This window comes from Leguminivora glycinivorella, chromosome 7, assembly GCF_023078275.1.
Source record: "Leguminivora glycinivorella isolate SPB_JAAS2020 chromosome 7, LegGlyc_1.1, whole genome shotgun sequence".
In the NCBI taxonomy this organism is placed as follows: domain Eukaryota; kingdom Metazoa; phylum Arthropoda; class Insecta; order Lepidoptera; family Tortricidae; genus Leguminivora; species Leguminivora glycinivorella.
The window spans coordinates 4,826,262-4,839,755 of record NC_062977.1 but is presented as its reverse complement, the minus strand read 5'-3'; the positions used below and the strand labels follow the sequence as shown (position 1 = coordinate 4,839,755).

Below are 13,494 nucleotides of genomic sequence, written 5' to 3'. Positions count from 1 at the left end.
GCCGCGCCGACGCGGCGTCTTTTTCCATACAGTTGGCCCGACGCTACGCTCGCGAGACGCTAGAAAGAGAGACGATGTTTTTGCCGGTCACGGAGCATCACAAATTTTTGCCGGGAATATGTCGTCATATACTTATGGTCCCTTATAGAAAATTAGATATTTTTGCACGGCCGTTCATAGTCATATAATTATGCTGGTGACTGTTCCATGAATCAAAACGAGCGTTAACTTTCTAAACAATATATTTAGGTACTTTATAATTATTATTGTTTTCAACTTACGGTTACGTGTTCGTGGTATGCACAGAGTAAATCTTTAATGAAATTGAGACATTTTTTTATATATACAATTAAATTTGAACTAGAACCACTAAACCTTTACCCGCTCGCATTCCCCTTTTTTCTATTCTAAGTAAGAATCAGTTAATAAGTATCTGAATATATGTATGAATAAATTAAATTGTAATTGTTTACATACAACCTGTGAAGTTTGGTTGACAAAATTTGACGTAGGTGCTGTCATATATATTTTTAAAATGACGTACTGTTAATACCAGCGTAATGAAAATGTATTCCGATGAGTAAAAGAAAACATGAAACTTTTTTCAATTTAACCGAACTAGAATGAAATCATTTATACTCATTCGGTTGTGTTCGTTATTTTCTTTAATAATGTGATATATTTTTATTTATTTTTTATGCACAAGCCATGCACCTTTAAACTTTAAATGAGATTGGATCTCCACCTGACATTATTGATTTACCCTATTTATTTTGAGCACAGTTTTACACTGGTATGGTTTTTCGTGTACGTACACTATTTTCTGTCAAAATATTTGTCAAATTTAATTGTCAACGCGGAGCGACCGGCGACACGTCTGCCTCCGATGAGCCGCTCAGGGCGTCTAATCGAAAGGAGAATTCTGACAGCAATGGCGAATGTATGGAAATTTTACGATAGTTTAAATTTAAGATAAAATTTCTTTGTTGCCTTTGAGAGGAAAAATATAAAAAACCTCAAAACTTCTAGTCCATTTATCTGGCTTTTAGAATCACTTAATGTTATAACTAAAGTATTGAATTTTTTTAACAAAGTTTACTAAACGGCGACATACGTTTTTCTCATTTTAGGTCAACTTTGTGTGGGTTTAGTTATTACACCGTTAATAATTGGAGATTGTGAATAGTCAAAAGTTGTAGACACACTCTTTAAGATAATAACTACATTTATTTTATATCATTTAATTTAGAAATGTGAGCAGCATTTGTTAAACGCCGAATGCACTTTTCGAGGATTTCGTACGACCCCCTCTTAAATTGAGTCACGAAGACAAATTTTCCCCGTATATATGGTATAATATAGCACTGGCATAGTATGCTTGAGCGCATAATGCTCAAAATTAAGAATTCTATTCAAGGCAGCTAGCAATCAGGAGAAAGTGGGGTATGATGTTGAACTCTTTTAATACAGTAATTAAGGTTATTTTTGTAAAATAATAATCCCAGTGAATTGTTTATAGCATATTGAAAAATACTACTGATCATCGTGGCATACATTTGGTGATTATGATAACCTAGTTTACCTAATAGTCATGCTAAAAGTTAAAAAAAAAATTTAAAAAAATGTGTGGATGAATAGCACTTGAACAGCAGTATGAAGGCTATTTAAGTAGCACTGTAAATAAAAAAAATATGAAGAAGCGTAGATAGTTATTTGTGAGTATAACAATAATTGTTATTGTGAGGTACACAATTATTGTGAGGAAATCTACGCTATGAATTGATATTGAATGCATTTACGAAATCACAAAGGAAATCAACTTAAGTCTATTTGAAGTTTTAAAGTCCATTTAAGATACCTTATTAATTTCCTTCGATACAAATTGATACTTCTTGTTGATTTCTTCGATTCTTCGACATAAATTGATTTTGTGCATTGATAACAACAAAATATGCACTAATAGGTGCGTGCGATGTGGCGCTACGATGTTAGATTGTTACGTTCTCATGAAATATGGTTAATGATCATCTGTTGATGAAATTAGTGAACAATCAGGATCAGCCCGTGTCGGCGAGGTGTGACGATACACATGGATGCCGAGTTTCTGAGTTTTGATGTCACATGGTTGGCATTGTGTTTTGCAACGTTATCTACTGCCTTGGTTGCTGGCCGTAGCCGTAGGTCATATTCCTAACCCAGTGTAGCTGGTACGGAGACTGCGCGGTGGTAGTGACAAGCAGGAGGAATACGGTTGCTTTGTGATCTGTTTTGGCGTGTGGCCTGAATTGATGTTGAGACAATTGATTTGTGTCGAATTTGTGAAATTCGATTTTGGGCTGTTTCTGATCTGTGTTTTATGTGAATATTGGTTTTGATACTATTGACAACTTGATTATAAGTTGTGGCATGGATTTTCTGAACTTAACTTTCTGTCATAGTTGTGACTTGATGGCAGGATAGCCGAGCAGATTGAGTGATTAAAATTGTACTTCTTTTGAAAGCCTGCGATTTTATTGGGCACACTGGGACGTGTGACAGTCAGGATCGCCGTGTCGGCGCAAGGCACCTGTAACCCTATAGTGGCTGAGGCCCGTGAAGGTGGGCCACATTCCTGGTCCAATGTTTACATTAACAGCATTAGCGGAATTGTCACAGTGATATCTTTGTTCTTTGAGACGGGGCGGATATTATAAACACCGCCGAACGTAGCCGTGGGTCCGATGTGGTACGTAATGAAATTAGTTGTTTATTATAAGCATTCCTTGAGGAGCCAAGAGGGCATTAAGATTTGGGACATGGTTGAATATAGACGCGCGACCGCGCGCTATCCCAGAACCGTGCCGTGAGATTACGTGTGCGCTTTAAGTACCGACTTGTACCACTTGACCCACGGATTCGTTTCCGTTTCTGATAACTTAGTGATGTTAAAGCTTTGATTGACTTGGTGTGATTTCTTTGTGATTTGGAACTTAATTAACTGTCGTTGTGATTTAGTAATATTCGTTACATAATTTATTGCATAAACATTTACTGGACTTGTGTGTGTGATATGCCCACCGTTTCCGCCCACCATGGAGCTGGTGCCAGGCCCCTGATGCTTTCGTAGAGCTACCGGCTCCGACATATATTAACCGCTGCGAGGTATTCATTTAATAACATTCAGGAAATTAAATTGAATATCCTGGCTGGAAACAATCGGGAGGTATCCAAGGGAACAGAAACTAATGAAACCATTGAAATTTAATCTCGTTTGATTTGTGATTTTCAGTTCCATATTGCGAGGAATGTAATCTCAATTACGTATCAATTGAATTGTTTACAACACGTACGATTGGGTGAATTTCAACAGGTTCCAAATTTGCCTAATTTTGGTGGTATTTTTTATTTTTGTAGTTTATGTCTAAATTATGTATGGATTATACGTAACTAGTCCCAATGTATATTGTGTAGTAATGCCCCCGTAATACACATAGTATTTTTGGAGATATTATGGTTTTAATAATTTGGTTGCCACCAAAATTGCGTACACCCACCAAAATTAGGTTTACTGGCCACCAAAATTGTTCATTCACGTCAAAATTAGATATTTCTGCACATTAGTAGTATATTTATATTTAATCAGTTATAAAATGAAACAAAGACAGATGTTTTATGATCCGTTTTATTATAGTGATTATCTGATTATAACAAAGTCGCTAAAATCGATGTGTATGAGACTATACTAGAAATAAACTATAATTTCACTTTTCGTAATAGAAAATAATTCACTTTTAGAATGGCTAACCAAAAAAAGAAACAATCGAGAGAGGAGGTCCTGGAAAAGAAGAAACTTGCTGAGCGGAAACGAAAAAGGAGAATTATGAGTGATCCCGAGAAAGCAGCAGATTTGCGAAGAAAAGAAAGGGATCGGTATTGTACGCGCCAGTTGACGGTACTGTCAGAATCCCAGGAACCCATAAATAACTCACATACGTTTGTGTTAACCATAGTCTTTAATGCACTGATTTTGGTACTTAATGCAATTACACGTGTTGAATAAATAATCTAGGTCGCGCGAGTGCGCATATTTGCGTAAAGACATTGCTACAGTATATGCTATACCTACGCTGTACGATAGCTAGATCGTACATACTGCCACTTATAAAGCAAAACAACGAGAAGCAACCTAAGAGTATGCAAAATTATAAACGTTAAATAAATGAGTAAAAACCATATGTCAATTTAACAAAGAAATACTATAAAAATAGTAGTGAACACTGTAAAAGAAGGTAGGTAAATGATTATGTTTCTTCATTTAAGTCCCTAAAGCTAACTTTTCGTCTCTGCTGCGGCGTCATTGGGATGTCTGAGAAGGACGTAGCACGCTGAGGCGCCGACGTGCTCGTCGTCGCAGGAGCGGCCGCAGGGGTCAGTGATAGTACTGCTTGCAGTGGGGTGTCAGGTTGAGTAGGCGTCGACTTGCGTTTCAATTTGCAGATAGCAAGTATAATAGTTATGGTTGAAGTAATTCCTAATGCAATGTAGATTATGACGTAATGTGTGGTGTCATTTCTATCAAATGTGTCCAAATTTGCTTCTTTAATGGCCGTTAATTTCTGGCTTATGTCAAGAAATTCTTCGTTATGATCTTCTGTTAAAATAGGAACATCTTTCGGTAAGGATGTTTTCATTACGTCATTGATCGGTGATATTTTCGGAATTTCCATGTACAAGTCTTGCACAAACATTTGACTCTTGTAATCATGTTGTGAATGTATGACGAAGGATTTTCCTCTTATAGCGCATCCTGCAGGAATTGTGACCAAACCCGTGTCGATCAATGTCTCAGTGGATACGCCGTTATCACATATCACGCGTATCGGGTGCTCTTGGCAGTAGGAATACAGCCAGGTGTCCTGTGCATGTGAGATAGTTGTCAGCAGTCACACTGAGATGCTGAATGAGTCGTAGTGCCTCGCCTTTCAGCTTCCCCTTTAAATGTTGCATTTTTTGTGCTTTAGATAGCACAGGGTTGTCATGGATTGCAGTCTTATACAAATCTATAAATGTAGGCCATTGAGAGTAGTCACCGTAGAAGTTAGGTATCTCCATTTGCGGCGTTGACTTGTGTAAATGAGTTGCAGCAGAAATTTTCTGGTTTAGCGCCCTCTTTGTCAGTCGATACTTCTTTTCATACACAGAGTATCTTTCTTCGTAATCCTTATCCGATCCCTGGAGCAAGTTGTCAATTTTCAGATGCAAAGTGTCAATAGTGTCCCATCGAGTCTGAAGGTTACGAAGTTCATCCTCCATTTCCCATTTCTCCGATATCTTGTCAATGTCAATATAGTTCAAAATCCTTTGAAAAGCTCTGAAGTTAGTTTTCTGCTCACTAAAAAGCTCGTTAAGTTTGCTAGTTTGCTGCTGCTGTTGAGTATCTGTGGCCTTAGGAGTCGATGGCTCCCCAAAACGGTAATTTGAAAGCATCGTACGAATGTTGTCAGTACGAACCTGCATTTGCTGGTACACATTATCCACAAAATACTCCCCAGTTTGGTCAGGTGCGTCACAAAGCTTCAAGTTATTCTTCTCAAATTCTTCCCATAACGTGTCTACGGCGCAAATTCTCGTCCGTAAGTATTCTTCGGTTTTCCTGAAGTCAGAGTCTTTCTTGAAGTTCGTTTCCACTCGCTGAATAGCATCGATGATCTCCCTCTGACGTTGCAATATACGATCGTAATCATCCATGGCTCTTCAAGCAGGTATGATTTGTCAAATGTCAAAATGTCATAAAGTACCTTAAATAGTACTATAAATGTCAATGTCAATAATGCAAGTGTCAATAGCAATAAAATGCCCAATGTCATAAAGTACCTCAAATAGTACTATAAATGTCAATGTCAATAATGCAAGTGTCAATAGCAATAAAATGCCCAATGCAAAATGTCAAATTCAATAACTTGTCACGGTTCCTTAGTAGGTATTCTTGAAATCCATTGTGCGACACCACGTCCTCTCAACTAAGTTGGTGAGACCCGCTTGTGGGAGGCCAACCGAGTTGAAACGGTAACCACACTAACTTTCTCTGAACACCATCACTAAGCTCGAAGGACCAACATGTACGCGCCAGTTGACGGTACTGTCAGAATCCCAGGAACCCATAAATAACTCACATACGTTTGTTGTTAACCATAGTCTTTAATGCACTGATTTTGGTACTTAATGCAATTACACGTGTTGAATAAATAATCTAGGTCGCGCGAGTGCGCATATTTGCGTAAAGACATTGCTACAGTATATGCTATACCTACGCTGTACGATAGCTAGATCGTACAGGTATCATCGTTAAAAAGCCCAAGGTAAGATTTTACCTCTAAGCAGCATGCAGCCTCGTGAAAGACGAAGAAAAAGGAATAGACAGAATTTCAGAGCATATTATAAAAGAAAAAAAAGGAAGGCTTTGTAATTACCACAAGTATTAGCACCAGCAAGTGGGATTCCCACTTCGCCCCTGCCTGGTCCTTCTACGCCACAAAATCCTTGTCTCAGTCGCTCTCGTTCTCCGAGTCCTGAGCTTGACACAAACATCTCACGTCGGCTACACTCCCAAGCTGTCCATCGCAATGTGTCCAATAACCCATAGTTTCTGTGTTGTCAAATTCTTTATAGGTAGTCCATAATTTTATTTTTGCAGTTCAAACATTTTCGTTGCAAGTTACAGTAATGACCTCACAACACAAACTTTTCGTAATGTGAATAGTAGGTACTGCTTTTATTGATGATATTTTTCATTTTATAACGTAGTATAAAAAAAATTCGAAGGTATCAAAGAACTAAAGCATCAGTCATCACAAATGTATACACTGCGAGAAAGAAGAAGACTTTGACTAAAGAAAAAGAGACTCAAAAAAACAAAAAAGATATCTGAATGCGTCAATAAAAAAATAACACCAAAGTTATTTAAAATCAGGCTATCCTCCAGTCAGTTAGGTACGTAACTTTCGCTAGAATGAAACCCTTTTGGGTTGTAAAAGCAGAACTGACTAATCTTTACACCTGTCTATGTCAAATACATGCGAACATGGAGTTGTTAGAATCCGCATTAAAAATAAAAATTATCATCAATAAAAGCAGTACCTACTAGTCACATTACGAAAAGTTTGTGTTGTGAGGTCATTACTGTAACATGCAACGAAAATGTTTGAACTGCAAAAATAAAATTATGGACTATAAAGAATTTGACAACACAGAAACTATGGGTTATTGGACACATTGCGATGGACAGCTTGGGAGTGTAGCCGACGTGAGATGTTTGTGTCAAGCTCAGGACTCGGAGATCGAGAGCGACTGAGACAAAGATTTTGTGGCGTAGAAGGACCAGGCAGGGGCGAAGTGGGAATCCCACTTGCTGGTGCTAATACTTGTGCTCATTACGAAGCCTTCCTTTTTTTTCTTTTATAATATGCTCTGAAATTCTGTCTATTCCTTTTTCTTCGTCTTTCACGAGGCTGCATGCTGCTTAGAGGTAAAATCTTACCTTGGGCTTTTTAACGATGATATCGATCCCTTTCTTTTCTTCGCAAATCTGCTGGTTTCTCGGGATCACTCATAATTCTCCTTTTTCGTTTCCGCTCAGCAAGTTTCTTCTTTTCAAGGACCTCCTCTCTAGATTGTTTCTTTTTTTGGTTAGCCATTCTAAAAATGAATTATTTTCTATTACAAAAAGTGAAATTATAGTTTATTTTAAAGTTTTTCGTATTTAATCAACTTAGTCAATTATTATTGTAAACTAAAAGTATAAATATATAACAGCAAATAAATAAAATACTTCGTTTTAGCTGAGGATACTCGTAAAGTATCAATTTTGGTGGCATTAAGCAATTTTGGTGGCTTTCCAATTACCACCAAAATTGATGCACCAAAATTAGAACCATTGCATAATAAAATTTTTAAAAATAAACTATTTCATTCACGTCACTTTCAAGTTTATTACTTTTTAAAGAAACCATAAACATGCTTTAAAAACAGTTCACGTAAACATAACTACTTGTTTGTCATTAGTTAGATATACCACCAAAATTGCATGAAAAAATATTTTAATACACCAAAATTAGGTACTTACGTGTTTGCTGGTCAGATACAGTGACGTACGACACGTACGTCATAGTTCAGGGCCAGAACAGAACTAAACTAACGGGCTACTACACGTTTCTAAGCCTTGTTGCATTTCGTTCGACCATAAAGTCATTTTCAATATTTACCACCAAAATTTACAAATTTACCCGGACAACTATTAATGCTTAGTTTAAAGTATCCAATTATGGACAATTCCTTACTATTATTTTATTATGACATACGTACACTAATAACGAGGAATAATTTGTGGTGTTTGAGTTAAATCAATGGATGTTATTGATGTACCATACAAATTAGTCAAGCAAAATGGATTCAGGACACTCCACCAAAATTATAATTGCGCCATTAAAAAAATTCTAAATAAATATCAATAGCTTTTATAACAATTTGCGATTTGGCTTAAGATAATAATATGTGTTAGGTTTTCAGGAAAAAAATAGCACTATGATACAATTAGTCTACACTGTCAATTTCAGCTCCGCCGCATTTTTTTTGCGCTGAGAAATTCACCCGATTGCTCTCGATAAAACAACAGCGGATGACACGATAATACAGCTATTATATTGCCACTATTAAATTTGAATTAGGTACATTGTTACTTCTGCACTGAGAGAAATTTGCATTCTGAATTTAACAAGTTCGACTTGTTACGGTTTATCCGTTTGAATCAGCCAAACGTATGTTTAAAACAATATGTGTCAGGTTGTTTTTATAAAATCGACTTGTTGATTCAAATATGTTGCCGATTCAAGTGACAAGTAGCTTGTTGTTTGAACCAAAGAGCACGTAGGCGCTATTTTAACCAAAAAACTTGTTGAACGAACATGAAAACTGGTTGTATTTTCTCTCAGTGTGAAAACGGCCTCTCTCGGAAATTCTTCACAAACATAGTTAGGTACGATACACTTGGATAGTAATGAAATTTTTGTTCGAATATATTTCACAATCCATTCAAAATATACCTATTGATGTAAATATTTTATACAGGTGGTGCTTTTTTACGCACTAGTGCGAGAAGTGGGGCATTATTTGTCTGGTCGAAACTCCGGAGGGCCATCTGTTCTGAAAAACGTCGTACGATACACGTGCGAAAAGGAAATTCGTAACTCGTGTCGAGTTTTTAGCGCCACTCGTTTCGAACTTCCTTATTTTCGCACTTGTATCGTAATGTACTATTTCATTGTAGGCATTCACCACAGGTATCATATCTAATGAGTATTTGTTTTCTTCTTGCCCACAAACGCGTCTTAAAATACGAGTAGGTATACAATTTTTGATAAGATGGATTTCCACCTTGTAAGTAGGTACCTACGTAAAACCAAAGAGGATCGAGTATTATAGAGAGTTACTGTCAAAGTAAAATATGTAATCACAGTGCATAGACTGCAATCTCTCGACACAAGCTTAAAACTTTTCAACCTCAGTTTAGACAATTTGGCCCATATTGTTAGCTTGATATGTGTTAAAATTACAAATTTTAATATTAGCACCATCTAGCCGAGCGTTCCCCAAAGGTGTAACGCCATCTAGGCCACCGTACCTTTTTCTCTAGGGCTTTGATGTACGTTTTTTTGTTAGACTATCCATCTATACGGAGTTACATATGTCTTCGATAAAACGTACATAACGTGTCAAATATCTTCACCGACGTACAAATTGTACAGTCAGCTAACAACTACAGCCAGCATCTCCTTTACCCTGATCAAACTGAAACAGTAACCCCGCATATTCTCTTTGTGTCGGCTGCAAAAATGTTAGAATCCATCTTTTTGCCTTTACACGGTCGACATGCAGCGTTTCAGGTCGATTGGGCCTGTAGTTTCCACGCGGAGGGACGCTCACAAAACAGATATCGTTTGCGTTTTGAATGTCGTTGTAGAGTAGGTAAGGACCCGGAAACGCTTTGACCGGATAGAAGCGCTTTGCTGTATTTGCTACCGGATAGAAGTATTTGATTCTTGAGACACTATTTTACACGAAAATTCGAAATATCGTCACTACTTTGAACAAATCTCGTATCTCACGCTGCTCCTCAAAGTTAAAACGCAGTAAGTCTATATGCATTCCATAAATACTTATTACACATTTCTTTTCATTGACAGACAAAGATACAAGATTTTTTAAAAGTAGTGTCGATATGTTAGAATGATATTTGAATAATGTTATTTAAATTGTTTGTCGTGGGTTTTGCTACGCGATTAAAAGTATGAATTAAATCCATGATATCAGTGTACATTAAATTTGTACAGTGTAGATTCTACGATAGTTGTTCAATTTGGTAGTATGAATGTTTGCATAATTTTAGCCTGTTCTACTATTTTATCAACAGCTTGATTCAAACCTTGTAATTCTGAAGTTGATTAAAAAGGGCGGCGATACATCTGCTGCTGCAGCAGCTGTTGTTTTGTTCATGATAGGGCGTGCTTTCAAATAAGTATTTAGCACATATAAGTTGATGGATAAGTATTGTTCGAGGCTTGATGAACACTCAAAGCTCTAAACGTGAAGTGGCTGGCGTGAAACGTGGCTACACAAGAATTTGCCATTCGGAAAGAACTACCAGCTTAAGGTAACCAATTTGTTTTATTAACGTTCTACCAACGTTTTGTTCTCGAGTTTGTTTCCCGTTCATTTCCCATTTCTCTGCTTAATTTCCACTGAGTTGTCTGTTAGTACTGTATCCTTTAATTTGCATGCAATTAGACAGACTTTACTGTAACTCGGGAAACTTTTATTTCACGTCTTTGTTCTGGTACTTTAATTTGACGTACTGTCATGGTAACTTTTCCCAGCCCGGCAAAAGGGGGAAAGTATGGGAAAGCCCCAGACAATAAATTTACACAAAATGAGTCTTAAACTTTGGCGGATCGTCCGCCACGAAAAAGAAGCAAAAAAAGTACTTAATAAGGTGCACTACGATTTCCTCAAGATTTCAGGTCTCTAATTGGGTGGAAAGAAAACGGTTAGATTGTGACACACAGTTTTATTGTCTAATGGACACAAAGCAAGTTATAGCTAGTAAATCATTATTCTAAGCTTAAGCTAGCACCTTAATATGTATTGCCAGACGGTAGAGCTGGGCCGTGCAATAGTTCAAATTCTAAATGATTTACAAGCGTTCCTAAGTTCTGTTAGTCCCTAGTTATCAGTGCCAACATAGATAATAGGAATTCTTCTTAACTAAACTAAGTAATCTTGCCTTCCAGGAAGAAAGAAAATGACACCAACCTTCAAGCCAGAAGTTACCGCTAATACAATGTGTAAGCCCTCCTTCTGCAAACTGAAGCTGGTCGCCCCAGGCGCTGTGCCACAATGAAGCACCACCGCAACCGACGCATCAGCAAGTTGAGAGCATCTTCTTCACCTGGAATAGGCTCGACCCCGGAAACAAGCTATCGCACCATTCGACGCTTGTGGTAAAATTTGAGTTGCCGGACAAACCGGCCCCCTAATTATAATTTTAATTATAGTTATAGTTCTAGTTCCCAGTCAGCTGAAAAGGAAAACAAGACATCATTAGAAAAGTGAATGTGGTCTAACCTATTAAATGTGGACAATTACTATTCTGATTTCCTTACCAGCTGGAACTTGAGAGAGCTCATTTTCTCAGCTCTGACGACCCTTCCCTCCACATAGTCCACCAGAAGACTGGAAATAGACACACGTGGTCAAATTAAACCGAGGCAAGGATCAATAATGTGATCAACCTGATACACCCATAATATTCTACTTACAATTCATGGTGGGAAAATATTCCTCCAGAATGCCCTTAGGCTACACAAGGATTGACCGCCAGCACTCCATCAATCTGATCACTTTTTGGATCGAAGATGAAACTCGATAATTAAAGCAGGCACTGGAGGCCTGAACAGGACCGGAGACAGCTAGCAAGTGCAGGAAATGATCTCAGGAGCCCTAACGACCTTGAGAGGCTTGGGGATAACATCTAAAATGACCACCTCCAGCAGTCCTCTGCAGAAATAAATTTCAACCAACTGAAAATCCTAGTGCACAAAATTCCATATAATTTTCCAACAATAAAGTGACTATTTTCTGATTTATTAATTACATTTAAATTGTTAATTCTAAATAATTAAATATTCTGAAAATTGTGCATATTTGTATTCTGGCAACACCCTTTGTTGACAGCTGATTCTGATTGGATAATCGAACTGTCATCCAGTATCGATCCAGTTGCTAGATCACATAAAGACCTTGCTATGCGCAAAAAGTAATTACGTTCGGGACACATTTAAAACTGCCGTTGTTAAATTGTTTAGCTAAAATGTGCAATGTCACAGTACAGCGCCCTGGAAGCAATGTACAAATTTGTGCCACTTGCTGTGGAGACGGCGGGACCCTGGGGAACTGAGGCTAAAGCCTTTGTTAGGGAACTTGGTCGCCGACTTAGGGATAGGGGCTGCGATCCGCGTTCCGGGTCGTATCTGGTGCAGGGGATTTCATTGGCTATACAGCGTGGAAATGCTGCTAGTGTGATGGGAACCTTTGGGCCCGGTACGACTCGGGCGGGTCCTAGTTAGTTTGCGCGTATGTTGTTGTTGCAATAACCCACATATGGGTAAATGACGAAGCCTGTTGCGGATAGCTTTATTGTTTGTGTGTAAGGACGACGCCTGTTGCTGATTTATGGCTGTAACCTCATGACGAAGCCTGTGTTGCGGATAATGGGTTGTAAAATATTTAGTGTTATTTTTGTCCAATAAATAATTTTATTTGACGTACATTAGAATGGATGTACCGATTTAAGGATTAAGGCAGTCTCTTTGTGTACATTGTCTTCACTCTTTCTCGTTTCCTTATATTTTTATCCTGTTCATGCATTTTTACGAAGAAACTTTCAAAGACTCCTTTTTCAGATTTGAGAATGCAAAAAGTCATGGTATTTGTATGTATTAAACATATGTTTGTTTTATACATAATATCGTAAGAGTAATATTTTAAGCATCCTAAAAGCAGCTGTCTAGAAAAATAACACAATGGTTGCATTATACCTAAACATATAATAATAAGTTAAGGTATATCGTATCAAATATACATACAATCACACCTGTATCCCATAAAGGGGTAGGCAGAACACATAAAACTACTAAAGCTTCAAATATACCTATAATATAGCGTATCAAATATACCTACTGAAAATCCATGCAATATCGAACACCGATCTGGCTCCCGTTAGTAAGTTACATAAAAGTAAGGCACAGAAAACAGGTCAGGCGGTCCACGCAGTGACCGGAAATTGTGTTTGTTTCTCCCCTACAGTCGGATGTGCTTCAATAAACAGTGCTAAACTGTATAATATCCTTGATTGAAGAGTAATCATTGATTGTTTGTTGTTTTCCTTCTTTGTAATATGTAGTA

General features: G+C 37.6%; 1 protein-coding gene and 1 long non-coding RNA gene across 2 annotated transcripts in view; one reads left to right on the top strand and one right to left on the bottom strand.

Annotated features, from left to right (window-relative positions):
- The window catches only part of LOC125227725, a 163,897-nt gene that overhangs the window by 116,373 nt on the left and 34,030 nt on the right, over positions 1 to 13,494 (top strand). The gene's annotated exons all lie outside the window — the stretch shown is intronic.
- On the bottom strand, positions 11,084 to 12,069 carry LOC125227728. The gene is made up of 2 exons (XR_007177214.1): positions 11,850 to 12,069; positions 11,084 to 11,763 (listed from the first exon to the last, which is right to left on the bottom strand). It is a non-coding gene; the product is annotated as an uncharacterized LOC125227728 (long non-coding RNA).